General features: G+C 49.4%; 1 protein-coding gene across 2 annotated transcripts in view; it reads right to left on the bottom strand.

The window, feature by feature from the left end:
• The window catches only part of MARCHF2 (membrane associated ring-CH-type finger 2), a 102,988-nt gene extending 89,664 nt beyond the window's left edge, over window positions 1–13,324 (bottom strand). Inside the window, exons 1-2 of one of the 2 annotated variants that reach the window (XM_019491228.2) lie at window positions 8,795–8,917; window positions 7,020–7,347 (exon numbers count right to left, since the gene is read on the bottom strand). The gene's annotated coding sequence lies outside the window, so the exon portion shown is untranslated. Of the gene's footprint in view, window positions 1–7,019; window positions 7,348–8,794; window positions 8,918–13,214 lie in introns of those variants that run through there. The other variant, XM_059719562.1, reaches the window with a different exon arrangement.
• Window positions 13,325–13,753: the final 429 nt, after the last annotated feature.

Here is a 13,753-nt window from a genome sequence, read left to right as displayed (position 1 = left end):
AAAAATGGTGACCCTAACAAGAGGCTGCTTGTCACCCAGTCACCACTTCCCCCACTATCAGTTGCTGCTGCTGTCCCACTTCGGCAGGCCAGATAAAATCTGTCTGCAGGCTGGATCTGGCCTGTGAGCTGTAGATTGCCAAGCCCTGAGCTAAGAGATACCCAGGACCAGAAGAATCTGAGAGGGTCTATCATGTTTCTACTACAGTATGTTAGGGAAGCATCAGCTCTGCTATTTGCTGTTTAAAAGTTGATGTCAAATCAATGGTTCTCAACCTTTTTAGATCAAGCACCCCTTGTTAGAGTCCAGGCACAAGTCAGAAAATGCCAGCTCTTAGATGTCACTCATTTTTTACTACGGAATAAAGCAATTTTGCTGCTGCAAAGATCTCAGAAAGACCACAACACGTCAGAATGTTTCTAAGGCTATGGATTCCTATTGGGAACCTCTTGGTTTATCTAGTGAACTGTGTATCAAGTGCTTACACACCTAATAGTGTTAATATTGCACAGCACCCTGCACTGTTCTAAGTGCACTATAATCTATGTTAACTTGGACTGCTTTGCAATTTGACGTGCTTCTTGGTAGCGCAGGCTAAGGACAGCCAAACCAATGCAAGGGCTTACGAACTACAGGTTCCCCAAGATTCATTCCCAGTCACCAAAAATCCCACCATTTAAGACTGACAGTCTATCAACATATTTGCATGTACCTGGAGATCAAATGATGCCTCTAATTATACCCCAAGTGGTCTTGGTCAGTCAGCTTTACCTCAGCCAACACAAGGCATCACTATTGCTCTGGGGAATCAAACCTGAAATCGGTATTCAAAGAATTAAGCCCTGTAAACAGACATGAGCTTAACACTCAGACAACAGATCAACGGCAAGGAGTATACACATAGACACAGGCCAGGTATAGACATCACACTTGACTGCAGGGGCGGGCAAAATGCAGCCCGTGGGTCAGATGCAGCCCACCAGGCCATTCTATCCAGCCCGCGGGGCCCCTTAAAAAAATTTAGAAAATAATAGTTATCTGCCCCTGGCTGCCTGTCTTGCAGCCCTCGATGGCTTGCCAAGGCTCAGTAAGCAGCCCTCCCCCCAAAAATAATTGCCCGCCCCTGTTTTACTGGTATAAGTGATCAGAAACCAGTCTATACCCATAATAGAACAGAAACTCGGCACACACGGACTGGTTTAAAAACGGCAGAACCTGGTCTAAGATTTGCTCCCCTCTCCAAAGGGCGAATGTGTATTCTGATCTAAACTATGCCACTTACAGAAAACTGCATAACAGACTGATTCCACCTCAGGCTTTTTGAATGTCTGTACCTAGCCATGCGGACTAGATGAGATAGCTGGTAATCACACAAGCTGGGTGGCTCAAGGAGAGGTACTGTAACCAATGAAACCTGAAAATATGTAGGCACATTACTACCATCTGCTTCTGACAAAGGTGCGTTGTTTTCCTCGTACAACCCCAATCCCCAGGGCCCTACAGAAATGCAAAAAAAAAAGCAGAAAATTCAGCAGACACAAAGTGATTGTCAAAAAGAGGGAATTATAAATATGATGGCTTGTGGCTTGGGAGGAAGGATTACAGGGTGGAGAGTGGTCAGGAGCAGAGATTGACAGTAGAAAAAAAAAAAGAGACAGCTGGACCAGGTAAAGTAAAGAGGAGAGACACAGGAGGGGTGCACATAATACAAGTGTGGGTGGCAGGAGAACAGGTTACTGAGGCATGCAGCCACTGTCTCTCCTCCCACATGGTTGTGTTGGAATCCGGGATTTGAAATGTTCTCCCTACACCCCTTATGAGTCAAGACACGGCAGGAGGAACATTGAACTTAATGAAAATATTTGAAAGCCAAGCCACGCTACTTCTGCATCAAATGATTGGGAAGTGTAGGGAAGGGAGGAACAGGTGGGCTGGAGCATGGCTGGGAAGGACTAGCCAAAGTAAGGGCAGGGGGCTCACACTGAGATGCGGAGGCAGCATGGATTTGGTCCACTGCACTGCTATGGCTACACAATCAATTCTCATAGAAGGGAAAGGAAGGCTGATCTGGAAGCTTATTTCTTGGGAGAATGCTGAACAAGGAAAGAGGAACAGATCCATTCTCTCTCAAGGGATCAAAATTACTATAAACAACTATGTACTAAAATTGTCAAGATTTTAAGAGAGTCCATGTCTGTAGTCTCTTATAGTTCCTTTCAGTGGCCTAGTCAGCCACAATGTTCTCCGAATACTTCAAAGCACAACAGCCCCTATTCAACAATAACAATGTGTACAGGGGAAGAGCGGGGCACTTAATCACATCATTAATCACATCATTAATCCTACGCCCCTACAGAGTAGCATCTGCACTGCAACCTTCTGGGATAACTACAACTGATTAAATGATCAATAATAGGTAATATCAGTAGGTCATATTTCATTTGGTATAAAAGCAACCTCAATCACACAGCTATTCCAAAAGGTTTGTTTCACACCCCCTCCCTGGCCTTCACTGGAGTGGCTGTCCGTCACCGCATCCTAGTTACACCACTGATCCTACACACAAAGATTTTTGGTCATTATATCTATAGTACAAAGCCTTCATACTAAACTTATTAATATATTCCGCTTGCCAACTCTACTACTTTAGCTGTGCTTGCCTCATTAGTAACCCCTAAATGGACAACAAGTTCCTTGAGAGCCTTCAGGTCAATGGGCTTCAAAAAACAGTCACAACCATCTTATATCAATCTATGATCGTATAATAGCAGCTGCTCTGCAAGGAAGAGGAGCCACCTCTAATACAATCAATCTCACTACTTAGACGTAAGCTTTTCTTAATACTTTGCCTCAGTGGAAGAAAGGAAGACAATAGTGATCTATTCATTTTCTTGGGAAGGGCTAATCTTACAGTATAGACTTAAAGATGCCGAGTGTATAAGCAGTCAGAATTGCGCTTTTAGTTCATATTGCATGTTGCATTGACTCCAGTTCATGCAGATATTCTTCTCCCTTGCAATAAGTTGCCAGTCTGACAGAGCTGCTTTCTCAACAATCTGAGGACATGCTGAACCCAACTCCTCTCCAAAGGCAGCTCTACAAACGAATGTGTGTTCCCAAACTTTCCAGAGACTTCTCGGCAGGTCAAGAGCACTAGATATTTAAAAATGAGTCAGAATGAGCCCAAAGACATTACTTCGAATCAGGTTGATGAACCCTCTTATACTTTCTGTATTTAAAATATTTTTCTTTTCTTTACATTTTTATAAATTAAAGACCAAACAACGAATCTCCAATTCGTCTTTGTACAAACAGTAAACAATGCTGTGAAACTGCACTAAAAGAGAACAAGATATGTTATATTATCTTCAAAATACATCGAATTAAGAACCCACTACTTTACAAAGGTGTAAACCACCCAAAAGGAGCTAAGTAAGCTCATTTATTTAAAAAGTGATGCAAAGATGCTTTACACCTAAATGCATTTAAAAGAGAGGTTTGGATAGCAAGAATTTAATCAATAAATTCATCGCTAAGTTTTCCAAAAGTAAGCTTGTCATACAAATGTTCAGCACATGTATGATGTTCCTACATTTTAAGAGTTCAGACATAGCCTATTCTTATTCAAAACATCTCTCTTCCAGAATTAACACATCTGGAATAATTTGAACACTTACAAGGAAGAATCTTCTATTCTATGATTTCAGCAATCTCCATTTCCCTCTGTGAGGCCATCAACATGAGAGGCCCATCTCTGTAGGATCTTTATATGAAAGATCAGAAAATTAAGTCTGACGCAATTAAAGCCCAAGAAAGGGAGACTGGAGTCACTCCCTGAATCTTCAAAGCACAGCTAAGTAGGTTACCATCAATGACAATATTTTGCACTCGAATCCCTTTTAACATTTAGTCTCAAAACTCCAGGAGGTGGATAAGTGTCCATTATAGTGCAGACAGACGCAGTTAGCCATGCTTGTCAGGCAGAAGGCAAAGCAGGGTGTCACTTCAGAAACTTACTGGTTCAGTCATAAGATTTGGTAGGTGACAGTGTACTTCGTCAGACGTTATGCAAGGGTTGCGGAAAAAGGTTCTAAATAGAAACAAATTTAAATACTAAGGTTATGACGAGGAGGCGGCACTGTTGAGGGAGGAGAAATGGAGTTGAACAGGTCAACAGGAATACTGCCTAACTTCCAACTAAAATAGTTAACCATGTCTTTCTCTCATGCCAGTGTGCCCTACATTAACGTTAGTCATGTGTCTGTAGGTCCTCTGACTGCCAAAGCCAAACAAAGCTCCTACTGGGTGTTCAAACTGTGGGTAGCCAAATTTTTGAAGAAGGGATTTTGGTGTGATTCACTGCATAACTCTTGCCCTGACCACCTGCCTGTTCATTTGCTGTATTTCTGCTGCTACCATTGACTGTGACCTGCAGCTCCCAATGCCACCAGCCACTATGGATATCCATATGTGATTACTGTCTTGCGGACAAAGCTGGCCCAGTATTGTGAACTTGTAAGAGTGATTAAGCAAATATGGTGAAACCGGTAGGCTCTGATGGCTACCATGACTAGTTTTATTCACCCCAAAAGCAAGGAAGCAGTACTTGCAGGGGAGAGCTCACTGCCAAACAATGGGCAATCCATGACTATGTCCCACTCTTCATTCAGGGCAGCAGCTGCCTCACCAAAAATTTTTTGTCCACAGGTCAGCACATTGGCTTGGCAGATGTTGGTGAGGCTCCAAGCCATGGAGTGGTGTTTCTGGGCCAGAGAGATGAGCAGTGACTGCTGGAAGCAGATCATCTTGGCCAACTGGGACGACAAGCAGTGGCACATGAATATCTAGTGGCACTTTCATGGAAATCCGCACTCAACTTGCCTCACACATACAGCAGTGGACAACAGCAAAGACAGCATTCTTAGCCATGAAGAAATGCATTGCCTTCGCTATATGGAAGCTCATAACCATGGCCAGTCGCTGGCCTGTAGCCAACTATTTTGGCATTGGCAAGTCGACACCTGGAGAGGCAGTGCAGGAGATGTCTGGGTGATGACCCGAGCATCAAAACACCTTGCCAACCCACAGGAGGTTGCAGATGGGTGTGCCAGTCTGGGGTTCCCCAAATGCATTGGAGCTGTCGATAGTGCACACACTTCCATCCTTTCCCCTGTGCACTGTGGCTACTTCTTGGTCATGCATCAGGCAGTTACGGACTATCATAGCCAATTCACACACATAAATGCCAGTTGGTCAGGTAAGGTACACCATGCCAGGATATTTAGCTCCTGAGTTGATAGAGCAAAGAGTTTGTCCTTGGCGTGCTTCACATGCAGATTGAGGGAGCAACTGCATTCCCACTACTAAATGGGGACCCTTCCTACACAGTGCACACCTGCCTGATAAAGAGCCATTAATTGGTGCCTGGATGTCCAAAAGGAACCGTTTATCTTATCTACCAGCTCAGCAGCTGCAGAATGACTGTGCAGAGCGCTTTCAGGAACTTCAAGGCTCGCTGGAGGTGCCTGAGAACACACACAGAGACCAGTGACTACAATATGTTCCACTTTGTGATCTCTGTATGGGTGTTGAACAATATCTACAATGGCAATTAGGAGCCCCTTCCTGAGGCCCTGCCAGTTAAGGTGGAGTGGCTCCTGCCTCTTACAGGTGTCATGCCTGTGAATTCTCAGATGAAGCCTGGTCACTTGGCACCACGTGTGCAAGACATGCCAGCAGACCACTTTCCAAGGACAGTCTGAGGGGCACAAGAATAATCTCATGTACACAGTTAAACACCATCAACTGAACTTGTGCTCTCATGTGGTCATCTCCAGTATGGGAAAGGGGGAGGGAGTGTACAGGAGAGGCACATTATGGGGATGGGAATATTGACCATAGAATGCTTATGCCAACCTGCAATGACACTGCACAGGCTCTACAGACACAAATGTTTCCCAGGTACTGAGCTACGCGAATGTGGAAGGGGTGGAGTGAAGGGAGTGGGGTTAAAGCCTGGGTTGTGCAATGCTATGGGCACCTCCAGACCCAGATGGATGGAGCAAGGAGTGAGATAGAGAAGTAGGAACAGCTTGGGTTTTGTCCTGCTCCTCCCTGCCCTGCTTTTTCAATCAGCACAGGGCTGTCAAAAGAGCTCTCAGGCAGGTTGAGGGGAACAGATGGAGGGAGATGGTGAGGGAGGCAGGCAGGGAAGAAGAAACAACTTGAGCTCCTTCCTGCCCTACACTTTTGATCAACTCTGGGCTGCTCCCAGGAGGGAGGGAGGGAGACTCAGCTGGAGCTGGGACAGGCAGGAGGTGCATTAAGCAGCAGTCTTTTTCAGTGCTTTTCATATCTGTGAACACTCCTGCCCCATACGTATGGTGAATGCCACAGCCACAGCTGTGGCACTAAACAGGACTTTTATTAAACAGCACAACACACATTTTTAAAAGGGAGGTCAGTGGAACCAGTACACAAATGCAATGTAACAAAAACCAATATCCCTATAAACAGATATAGGTGAAACCCATCTTTTTCCCCATGAATGAGAGCATGCTGCAGATCATGCGGACACAGCACATAGATGCAGAATGCCCTCAGGGGGTGGCAGCCACCAATGAACAACTGTTCAAGCCACAGGGTCTGCCTCAGTGACAGCTGGGGGGTGCTTGCTCCCACTCCTACTGTGGGGCATAGGCAACTGGTAGGGGGTATACAGGGGTACACATGCCCCCCCGACAGCTGACACTGATGCTGTCGGTAGGGCTGGTGCCTCCCCCAACAGGGTCGGCGGCTTCTGCAGGTGCCCCCTGATACAGGAGGCACCGGTCACTCGTGCTGTGGGGGACCCCTGTGGGACAGTGAAACCCAGTGGTAGCATGGACCCCAAGGAGCCACTGGACAGTCCCACTTATTCATTAAATATTGGGGTGAACCGGAGAGCACCAAGGATGTCCTTTGTCTGCAGGTTCAAGGCAGACACATCCACTGATTCTTGCTCCACCCCCAGAGACTACCTGATTATTTCATTTGTTCTCTGAGCAAAGGCTGCATAGCGATCCTTGGTCTCTGCATGCTGCACAGTAAGCCACGTAGCAGTGCACTGCGACTCCTTGAACCTGTGCCTGCAAGCACTGGCAGTGATACATCCACTCTTCTTTCCTCCACTGCCTGGCCTCCACAACCCAGGAACATCACGTTTCTGTCAGAGATGCCAGCGTGTCCATCTTTCTGGCAGCAAGGATTTCCTCTGCATGGAAGCTTTCTGGACAGCAGTCTCTAACTGCATCCTTGGGCTATTATCTGGTCCCAAGGTGCCATTGCCATCATTTGCAGGTGTCAGACCTAAAAGTAGAGGAGGTTGAACAGGAGATCATTGCTTCCCTTGCTGTTCCCCTGAATGCACGAAGAATCCCCCCCACAAAGTTGCAATTTGCAAGACCACCCAGTCAGTGAGGAGGTTCATTTGCCCTGTTGACTTTCAATATGGTAAGTTTGCTCTCCCCTTTGCTCCAGGAAAGTGGAGGGCAAGTCTGGGTAGCCAAGGGCAAGGGGTCTGGGCCCCTAAATCCTATGGGGACCATGAAACACAGTGCTCCAGGTTAGGGTGGGTGGGAGTGGGGCTGTACTAGGTGGGCTTGCTCTGATCCTTTAGGCTGGCACTGAACATGGTCTGTTGCCTTGGGAACCCTTAATACCACTCGTCTGTAACTGCAGTACACTGACACCCTTGGCAATATCACCTGATCCATCTGATCCCAGAGCAGAGGCAGCACTCATTCATTGTTGTGCAAGGCAGTCCAATAGTCTTTGCTTACTTCATACTACAAGAGATGGTGGGCCCCGATTATTTTTACTTGTGGAGAGGGTAGACAAGCTATGATGGGTCACCGTCTTGCACAGCCCAACTGGGATGTGATAAGAAGCATAACTGATCTGCGTCTAGCTCAACTGTGAGCCAGTAACTCACAAAAGGTTGCGATGGGTGGCTACTGCACCACTTGAAATTCATGGCTTGAGAATGCAAAAGGAGCAAGCATCCCCCTCTCCTGCCCCCTCCTGCCTTGAGGGGATTGGCCAACTGGTACTGTGAAAGAGCCTGCAACCGTACAAGCTTTATGTGGTGAGCTGAAGGATCGGGGGGGGGGGGGGAGCAAAACCTTTTAAGAGGGGAATCTGCCACTTCTTATGACCACCATAACTACTTTCTTAGGGTGAGATCTAAAGCAGAATCTAATGCTGAAGTTACTGGCAAAGGGGGGTTGGTGTGGGGAAGTACTACATTGTCCTAATGTCTAGGTAGTTCCTTATTTCAAGAACTGGGCATGCAGCCAGGTGCAACAGGGAGGGTCCCTATAGCTGTGCACTACCACTACTGTGTTTTTGGTAGGAGGATGGATGAGGTAGTGAATGGGCAGTTACCTTAAAGAGCATCAATCACTGCCCAAATGAAGCGAGACCCACAATACAATGACAGCTCAGTGACGACAACAGACATGCCTTCAAGAACAATAGTGGTTGCCTTAATGGCCCACCTTAATTCAAGTGGTATTTATTAGACCACCATACTCACATAGGTATGGGGGTGGGAAACATAGCAGGGTAGTCCCCAAGCATGGCTATGTGGGTCCAGAGCAGACCCACACTGCAATTCTGAGAGGCCAGGGGAAGAGGACAGTGGCTCAACCACCCATCAAGCCACTGCAGTCCCACTGGGGTGCTACAGCTCCTCATCCACAACCCTGTTTTTCAACCTGTCCTTACCCAACCATAACAGAGGGCTGCCACTTACCATCCTTGGAAGCGGGATTTATCCTGCCACAGGCTGAGTCTTCTGGGGCACTGGCTCCCTGTTGGGAGAGGGGCAGCTGAATCAATGCCATGGAGCTCAAGCAGGCCAGCAGGGCTGGCTGGCATGCTGAAGACGAAGGAGATGACAGGGAACTCTAGGCAATCGCTGTCCGAGTCCACATCCATTTCAGAGTCTGCACAACTCGAAATAATGGCCTTGGAGTCCAGTCTGACTCATTGCCCAGGCTGTGCTGACCTGTGAGGGCTGCATGTCTTTGACCATGGTTATATGGGAGTCTTCATCACTCTCCTTGGCAGTGCGCTACTGTGTCCACCACATTTTTGGATATGGCCATTTCATTCAATCACCATAAAGATGCAAGACAGTTAGAAGGCACACATGACCCTGTGCATGCCCAACACACAGTTGCCATCCTGTGTCTTTGCAAACTGGTACCTCAGTACCTTGCACTTGGACCAGCACTGGGTCCAGTCATGGTCATGTCCCCAGGCCACCATTTCCTTCACAATATGTTCATGGACCATTTTGTTTCAGTGGTTTGACCAGAGCACCCACTGGTTCTCATTCTCACCCCAGATGGCAACAAGATCCACTACCTCCTCCCTGGTTCAATTGCTCTGCAGTTGTTCATGACACTACACTTAGACTGAGGTGCCATGGTAGAGGGAGGATGGATGGGTTTGAGGGGATTGGAGGTGCAAACATGCCTCAATGGGTGGTAGATGGGTTCAATGACCTCCCCAATGGTTTGCTGGTGAGGTGGATGGAGGTCCCTGAGGGCTGGTTTTGCAGTTGGTTCAGTGAATGCAGGCCACTCAGATGGGTAAGGAGCACAAAATGGCTTGCAAGTTGCCATGCAGGGCAATTAACAGGTGGAGGCAGCCACCTGAGGCTTGTCACCTCTGGCCAACAGAGTTCTGCAACTGGGGCTACAGTGGCAGCACACAATTTAAGATGGGATTCTTGAATGTGGTGCTTTTTGGGAAGCCTGAAGGACCAGCTGGCCTGCTTGTCCAGGAACAGTGTCCAGGGACAGTCTTCAGACATCCTTCACGATAGCCCAGGACAAACTGTTAATACTTCTTATGCCGTATATCTTTTGGGGCTTGTCCCACAATAACTGACAAGGACATCTGAATGATTGGACTTTGTCCCAGGAGACAATGTTTTCTCCCGGGACAAATGTGATATCTAGTTAAAGACACAGATACAGAACCTTAGGAGTCTCCCAACCACGTTCAGCCTGCTGCACACCCTTCCACCCCCAACTAGCATTTCTAGTAGACACGTCTTCTACCATGTAATCTACAGCATAATAAAAGAGAGCAAATTTTCCTGAGACCACAGACAGTAATGCTACACTGACAGGTAGTTGTAATTATTAGGATAATATTAAATAACCGTATCAACCTTGATTGCTTAAACTGTGAAACAAGGGACAAGAAAAGATTTCAGTTTGTCGACATCCAACATCAACAAAACTGTCCAATACCAGTGCTCTGCCACAGAATGAACCAGGACTCAGAAATAGCTGGTACTTCCTCTACACTACACAACCACTTCTTTGTAGCCCGTGCACAGGCAGCATGAAACAATAGCTGTGAGATGTGAAATGTACCACTTGATCAGGGAAGAGTTAACATTTTAAATTATTGTTCAAATTATCCCTATAAACCATTTCACTTCTCATGGAAAAGGAAAGAGAGGGAGTTACAGGTCTGCCCAGTTAGTGATGACTCATTTTAGGCCACATTTATGCTAGAAGAATGCTGCTGGAATAGGAGAGAATATTTGTGGTATAAATAATATAAATACAGTTTATGCCAGACTGAAACAAAGCAAACTGTACTAGCAAAAGAGCCCTTTCCCAGGGACAACTGCTTTTATATGAGGGCTTTTGCCAGTAGAGAGGTGTCACATGCTCACACACACTTACAATCTGGCATTACTGGATATGTGTACTGATATAGTACAGATGGAGTTTCAGTGCCACAAGAAAGTAATATATGAAAGACACTGCTACATTTTCCCCATCCCAAATCAAGAACCAGCCAATCCCAAGAAGTACTGAAGGGCCCATGGACATGTTGAAGCTGCAGGAAGCGACCCCATGTTTAAAAAACCCAAGAACATTCAGAGAACATCACAATCGCATCTGGAGTATTTACACAATCTACACTGAGCTGTCTCTCATTTTGGTAATTGATATGGGCAGAGCATGGAAGAGTGCCATCACCATGTCAGTTTTTGAAAAACTAAATGACCCAGGTGACTCAAGTAATCAATCCTATCCCAGTACCAAGCACTCAAGAGTTGGCATCCTGCTTTGCAGAAAAAACAAACAAAGATTAACTCTTCAGGACAGAGTACTCACACCACATGAAGCCACAAGGGACAGCCACAATCCCTTAAATCTAAAGTATAGCATAGGGCCTAGGCAATACGACCTCCCCAAATTCATTCTTATTTGAAGTAACAGACCAGAACAGAGAGCAGTAACCATGCCCTGAATGAGGCTGGTCCCAGCACCCATAAGGACTCTGAAATACACCTAGGACACTAATTACAAACCAGATTTTTGTGCCTTCTAGATACCAAAAAATAGCGAAGAGCAGCAGAGTTCTGTAGCTGAAGATACGACTCCTGCGAAGGCAGCCCAGCAGGCCTCTGAAGAATGCTACTGTCCCCCTGGCTTTAAGAAATCCTCAACAGTTACAAAATCTTCAACAGTTACAAAACTCTAACTAGTACCTGGCTACAACTTCCCCCTTTTAGGTAAAAATTAAAAAAAAAACTGGCAACCGCTGTTCTTGTGTTTTTCATAGTCAGGCTTCAATGTATGACGTGAGACAGAAGCAGCCCTAGCAGTGTAGTCAACCTCTTTGAGGTCACTGAACGACGCCAAACCTCAGCACTTACACTCTTCAACCTCCTCATGCCTGCAAACAGCTCGCCTGCCTGGGGCTGGCATCCCCATGAGCACTCACAGGCCAGATACTGTCCCTCCCTTTAGATAAAAAGCGGGGACTGTGAGACGCTAGACACTGCTCTGCAAATATCCCGACATCTCCACACCTTACGTCTCCTCAGTGCACGTGACTGACAGAACCACTGTTCAAGAGGTGTCGTGCTGCCTTCATAAAATCTATACCTAGATGGAGAGCAGCTGGCTCATGCTGCACCAGGAAGAGATAGAGAGCAGCATCCATTATGGACAGCCACAGGCAAGTCTTACCTTATTTCACAGAATCATAGAAAACGAGGGTTAGAAGGGACCTCAGGAGATCATCTTTTCATCCAACCCCCTGCTCAAGACAGGACCAGCACCAACGATATCATCCCAGCCAAGCGTTTGCCTGCCCAGGTCTTAAAAACCTCCAAGGATGGAGACTCCACAACCTGTCTGGGTAACCTGCTCCAGTGCTTTACAACCCTCCTGGTGAGAAAGCTTTTCCTAATACCTAGGCTTCATAGGTAACCTTCAAGTCAGTAAATCTAGAATTTGGTTGTTTAATCTTATTATTATTATTATTTTGACAACGAAAATTGCTGGTTACTTTTAAGCACTGATTTTGACATTTACTGATCTCAGATTTTAGGCAGGGTGGGGAGAGCCCCAACGGCACTGCCTGCGTGCTGCCCCTTGGGCAGGCGCTGGAGGGGCCGGGGCCTGGTAGCGGGGCTGTGCTGGGGCGCTGGAGGGGCAGGGCTGCTGGCAGCTGGGAGCCCGGCGCCTCCGGCCGCAGCTCGGCAGGGTTTGGCCCGTCGCACGTACGTCTGCGTGCGCGCGTCTCTCCAGGGAAACTTGGCCGGCGACAGAGCAGCCCCCGAGCGGGCGAGGCCCTTTGCCTGCCTCCCGCCGAGCCCGGCTGCAGCAGGCGGGTTGGCCACCCTCATGTGCCAGCCTAGACAACCAGCCCCAGGGAGCAGAGGGGTCGATCGCTGCCCGCGACCCGCTGGCAAGGCGCCGGCCAAGGCAGCCCAGCGCGCTGGTAACCTTCGTGGCAACAAGGGTGCCGTGCTGGCTCGCACGCAGCTCATTGTCCCCTGTCGCCCCGCTCCTTCCTTCTCTGCGGCGCTGCTGCGCAGCCCGGCGGCCCCCGCCCGCCCCTGTGCCGGCCCGTCCGGACTGAAGGTATTTGGGGACGGGCCAGGGCTCCCCCCCAGCGCAGGGGAGACGCCGGGCGCGGGTGACAGCGCCGCGCCCGGAAGCCGCCCGGCTGCAGGGCCAGGCTGGGAGGCGCCCGGGGGTCTGCTCACCCGGGAGCCGCGGGAGGAGCCGGGCCGCGCCCCGCAGCGCACACGGAGCCGGGCAGGCGCCGGGCCCCGCGGTTGGCAGCAGCCCGCCCGTCCGGCGCGAGCAGGTGTCGCCGCCCCTTCCCGCCCCCGGTCCCGGTACCTCAGCGGCTGCCCGCGGCGCCCGGGGCCGGTGCGTGTCCGGGGGGGGGGGGCTGCGCCCCGCCCGCTCCTGCGGCCGCCGGGCGCCGCCGTCCCCGCGCTGTCACGGCGCAGCGCGCCGCCCCGCCCTCGCGCCGCTCCGCCAATCAGTACGCGGCGTCCTGGCGTCGGGGGGACGGACAGGGCCACCGGCCAATGGCAGCCGAGGAGGAAGGAGGCTCCTCCCCCTCCCCGCCAGCCTGCAGCCCCGGGGCAGCCCGGAGTCGTGGCGGCGGCGGCGGCGGAGCGGGCCGGGCTCCTCGGCAGCCGAGCGCGGGGTGCGGGAGTCCGGCGGGGACGCGCGGGCGGTGATGGCCTGCAGGAAGACGGCTGCAGCGGCGCTGCCTCCGCCCCAGCGCCCAGAGCCGCTGCCCTGTGCAGGCAGAGCCCGAGACGCGGCTGCTTGGCCGGTCTGCCTGGGTCCTGCTGCTCTCTGCCCTCCGCAGGCCTTCAGTGTCCGGCAAACGTCACCGCACAGTGCCCCCGTCCGTGCTGCAGCAC

This window comes from Alligator mississippiensis, chromosome 16, assembly GCF_030867095.1.
Source record: "Alligator mississippiensis isolate rAllMis1 chromosome 16, rAllMis1, whole genome shotgun sequence".
In the NCBI taxonomy this organism is placed as follows: domain Eukaryota; kingdom Metazoa; phylum Chordata; order Crocodylia; family Alligatoridae; genus Alligator; species Alligator mississippiensis.
This window is presented reverse-complemented; position numbering and strand designations above follow the sequence as displayed.